This window comes from Rhyacophila brunnea, unplaced genomic scaffold (assembly GCF_057557595.1).
Source record: "Rhyacophila brunnea isolate RB1 unplaced genomic scaffold, BYU_Rbru_1.0 scaffold_10, whole genome shotgun sequence".
Classification (NCBI taxonomy): domain Eukaryota; kingdom Metazoa; phylum Arthropoda; class Insecta; order Trichoptera; family Rhyacophilidae; genus Rhyacophila; species Rhyacophila brunnea.
In genome coordinates this window covers 33,561,591-33,566,650 of record NW_028232752.1, presented here as the reverse complement: position 1 = coordinate 33,566,650, position 5,060 = coordinate 33,561,591, and the positions used below count along the sequence as shown (strand labels likewise).

General features: G+C 28.7%; 1 non-coding gene across 1 annotated transcript; it reads right to left on the bottom strand.

Moving 5' to 3' along the window:
* Window positions 1-616: 616 nt before the first annotated feature.
* Window positions 617-688, bottom strand: TRNAH-GUG (transfer RNA histidin (anticodon GUG)). Its single transcript has one exon. It is a non-coding gene; the product is annotated as a tRNA-His (tRNA).
* Window positions 689-5,060: the final 4,372 nt, after the last annotated feature.

The following is a 5,060-nucleotide window of genomic DNA, read 5'->3' as shown; positions in this document are numbered from 1 at the left end:
AAATTATAATGTGTACAGTATCTTTAATATAAACTACTTTGGTTTCGATCGATCATATATTAATTACTTCCCTACCTCATTTAGTTACAGTCAGTTACAATATATTTAGCATGTTATTTAAATGTGGTAATTAAATAGTAAATAACTGGTCCGCACTGAATTTAATTGTAATAAATCTGTATTTTTTATTTATTGACAATAAATAATAATGCATATTATATAATAAGATTGGCACATTAGTACATAAATTGGGCATACATTTCCAAATTACCAACATAAAATTCATCGGTTAAACTAAGTATATTATGCCTAATTAGAAGCTATGTTCATACATCGTGTTAATGATACAAACAACACCTGACATTTGAAAGAATAAAATGTCAAAAATATTGACATAATTACCTCATTTTACTCTCATTTCAAAGGAAAAAATATAATGAAAAGGCTTATTGTGTTTCACCAAAATATTTTTTTTATAAAAACTCATTAGTCACTTTTACCTACCCGTATCAGAGATACTATGTCGATTACAGCTTATGTACTTAGTGGTTCAAAGTGATATGTGATGTAATATAGCAAAAATATACAGCTTCGCCATGACAATGGTATTATCCATTGCCGTGACCAGGAGTCGAACCTGGGTTACCACGGCCACAACGTGGGGTCCTAACCACTAGACGATCACGGCTATCGAAGCTGATATCACAAGCGACAACTCAACGACTAATAACGTATATTTTATCAAAAATGTAAGGCCGGACTTTCACATTTTACTAACAAACAAATGATTCAGTTAATACTATCTAAATAATTAAATAAAATATTCATCTAACACTGATGCAATATCAAATTTAATAGTGCGTATTATTTGTACTGTGTATGCAATTGAGTGTTTGTGAGTTATATTGAATAATTGTAAAATATATTGCACAGCTTGCAGTATATTGGTCAATCTGAAAATATTATTGCGTAACATCACTTGGGAGTAGGGACATGTTCAAATACGCGCGTCAATATCATTTTACTCCCTACTTCAATTATAGTTTGTCAATTTATGGCTACGGCCGTATGTTGTAGCTTAACCACTGGGGAATGACAAAAGAAATGGCGTATTTCAAAAAAAAACTACCTTATTCTTAGGTCAATAATTATTATAAAGCAATCAATATTCATAAGATGTTTATCACACTTGAATGGTCAAAGACATAGCTTATAGTAAGTATCTTTAGAATCATCTTCCAATTTGTTAATTTTGCCGATTTTTTGAATAATAAAATGCCTAATTCTTGTCAAATTTGGGATCACAGATATTCTTACCACCACTGCACAGTTATGTACCGAAATATGACTATATTCTAAAACATTAGAGCGAGAGGTTTAAAATAATACTATTTTATGTAACAAAAATACTTTATGCAGTCATCAAATGTTTAAAATAACTATAAAGGATAATAAGGCTTCAAAATTATATAAATAGATTATCTACAACGTTTAAGGAGTGTCCAGGATCATGGTTTGAAAATACAATAAAAACTCAATTTTGACCTACGACGAGCACGTGGGCCGTTAAAGGTTGTTGGTTAAAATTAAAATATATTACCAAGCATTATAATTATCAGCAGGGGTTAATCCACCACACTGGATGAAAGCCTCTATAAGCTCCCTACACTCTTGTCAGTCCCTAGTCCCTAGTCGTTGCAATTTATATCAACCGAACGTAAAATTAGAGGTAATGTTTTTAGCAAAAACGCAATTAAATAAATTTAAGAAATTTTACTGATAGCTTCCATCTTTTTTTTAACTTATCAAGATACACTTTCAATTTAAAAAAATATTGTAAAAAGTGCTTTATTTCTAAATACATCTAAGCACATCTTATTGTATTTTACCATTTTTTTTAACAATATAGTACACGAGTGAACGGTTTTTGAAAAAATCAGTGTTCTAAGATTTATTTTTACCTAAAAAATAAAACATGTAGGTATTCCAAGAAATAAAGATCTTATACGCAGTTAAGGTATAGCTTTGAATCAAGACTTGGTATTAGAAATTATGTATCTACTGTTGACAATATAATGAGAAAAGAAAATCTTTGGATTGCTTACGTGCTCTGAATAACGTTTGTTTTTATTTCCGCTTGATTTTTTAATGGAAATTGTCCTTACGGTCTGTAATCAATAAATTTATTTCACCCGCTTTTCTTATATGAAAACATTTTCTCAGAATAGGTTTTCTTTATTAAGCCAGTGGCGGTTTTCCACGAAACAGATGAGCTGGTTACTTCGTGAGAAAGTACAAACATCTTAAAAATACACATATTATCTGGTACAAACTCAGTAAAAAAGTATAAAATAATGAAATTATAGTGTTAAAAAATTCTGGCAATATTGCTGAATTTTAACACTCAATGACAGTTTATTTGTATAGGTAAAATCTACTAGCGCTACTAATCGGTATGTTATGCAAAATTGATGATATAATTAACTTAATAATCAAAAGTTTATAAATTAATTACCTGTAATTCTAAAACGATTATATAATGCGGGTTTTTTGTGAATTACGAATAAATGGTTGAAGTAATTATTATTGTAACAACATACTTATATAATTTTTCAGGTCAAATATAATAATGTACTTTGGTGTTTACGCGTAAATGATCAAACATCAAATTAAAAAATATTTACTATTAACTAGATAAAATTAGCCGGTAGCAGTGTCACCTGTCAATATTATTGAATGTGACTGTTAGCTAGTAATGCAATTGACTGTCTGTTAAACTATTATGAGAGTATGTTCTCATTTATTTTCATACTGATTGTGTAAACAAAAAAGCATGAAAATAGTAAAAATTACCTAAAAATATTAGTTAAAAAGTAAAAAATCTTTTCATAAAAATATTTGTACCTTACAAATCACTTAAATTTTATTAAAATTAACAAAATGCAATTCAACACTTATTCAACATAAATTATTCCAAGAACGTCTAAGTCCGATTCGATATGATATTCTTAACTGATACTAGTAACACTTTCTCACAGGCATTTATATTAACAATTTATTTAAGCATACAAAATATGTAATGAAAACTTGCAATAATAATTAAAGAAAATATTATAAAATTTTTATCATTATTTTAAAATTAGTCATTAAATATACCAAACTCACACAAGATTTTAATTTTTTTGGTTAGGTAAGCTATATAAACTGAATATCAATAATTAAGTATAAGCGAGTCTTTTACAAATACAACCAATCAAACCTAATGCACAGGTATAATATAAAAATGTATGTAACTAGCAAAAATAAAGAAACGCTTGATTGTTAATAGTAAAAATAATCTATTGATATCTAAATTTTTGGGAGCCCTTCGAAAATAAACCAGAGTCAGCATCTAATAGCCGAATAAACGGAGTAGTTTCAAATTCCAAGAATAAAGTTTACGGTTGTGTATATTTACTTAACGTCTCTTATCGATTAGCTACCTACATAGAGCATGACTGTTCAATTATTATGAGACAACTGTGGTGGGATATATTATTTTTACAAATCATTGTCACTCACCTGGGACATTGTTAACTTGTATGCTATAATTATAGTTTTTTTTTTTTAATATATACCATTCTTTGCTGGCTCAGGACCTTGTCCCGGGTTACAATTACTACACCTGTAAATTCAAGTACCTATTGAAATTTTACTAATATATATCTACATTATCTCTTTGAAACCTGACACTTTACAAACCAACGGAGGCTTTAAATAGTAGCGAATCTATTAAAACTTGACCTGCAAAACTCAAACTTACCTTAGCTTCAAATAAAATAAATGAACAAAAAAACTTTGGAAGAGATAGTGAAGTCTGCATAGAACTTTACTTTAAATGTCCTAAATTTTCTCGCTTGTAAGCGGATCACGTTATAAATTCTTGCAAAGCTTTTAAGTAGGTAAGTCTCCAATATATATTTTACCTATATATATATATACGTCAAGCCAAGACAGCCTTTTAGGATCAGAACTTAAGTTCTACTTTTCCAAAATAATTCTCGTTCATACATTATAATATCTTGGTACATATTATACGGTTTTAAAACAAAAGATAGGTACTCGCTGATAATAATAATTGTTGATTTTTATTATTACCGTTGTCACAATACCAAAATGTCAATTAAATATAAATAAAAATTTGAAGCCCTACATAGTTTTATATATAAAATAAACAAAACATTAAATTATTAAAAAAAACTCTTCTGATATATATATATATATATATATATATTACCATGTCCGATTATAAGAAGATCATAGAGGCCTCCACAGAGTGAAAGTTGTATTAACATATTAATTTAGTTTTTACGATAAATCGATGTTAGCCACTAATTGCTTATCGTATTAGGTCTATACTCTGGTCCAAACACATCTTGAAAAACAACATGTGAATTTTCCAGACCCGGTATGATAAAAAATAATCATATAAAAATAAGAATTAATACTAAGAATCCATACAACGAACGTATTTTGTCATTTGTAAGTTTTTTAATACTGCTTTTTAGATAGGTACCTACGTATTGATTCATTAAACATATTTTAAAATGTAAATTTTCACAAAAAAAATATTTAACTATGTACCTAAACGGTTTGTCATTCCATCAATACATGTTTCTAGTTTCACTACGCCCCTCCTTATAAGATAGCTTGCCTCAAACTGACATACATGGTTTACCTAATGACATACGATTAATTTCTTTAGAACACTACCCTTTTCCAGAAAATTGGGCGGGATTCTAGTGACATATGATTGGCACATGCTTAGATTTAGCTAACCAGTAAAAATGTGTTCTGCCTCGACTGGGTATACTTACTAAATTCCATAGTATTTTTTTAATTAATTTTTTTAAGACCGAAGGTTGGCATTTCTGATTCCATTAGTAGAGTCGACACTCAACGATTATTTAACGTTCACTTTGGTCTGTAAAGAGATAGTTAAACTCACGTTCATTTCATGGATATTAGGATATTAGTAAAATGAGGCGTAAATCTCAGTGATAGTACGTAATGATTGGAAT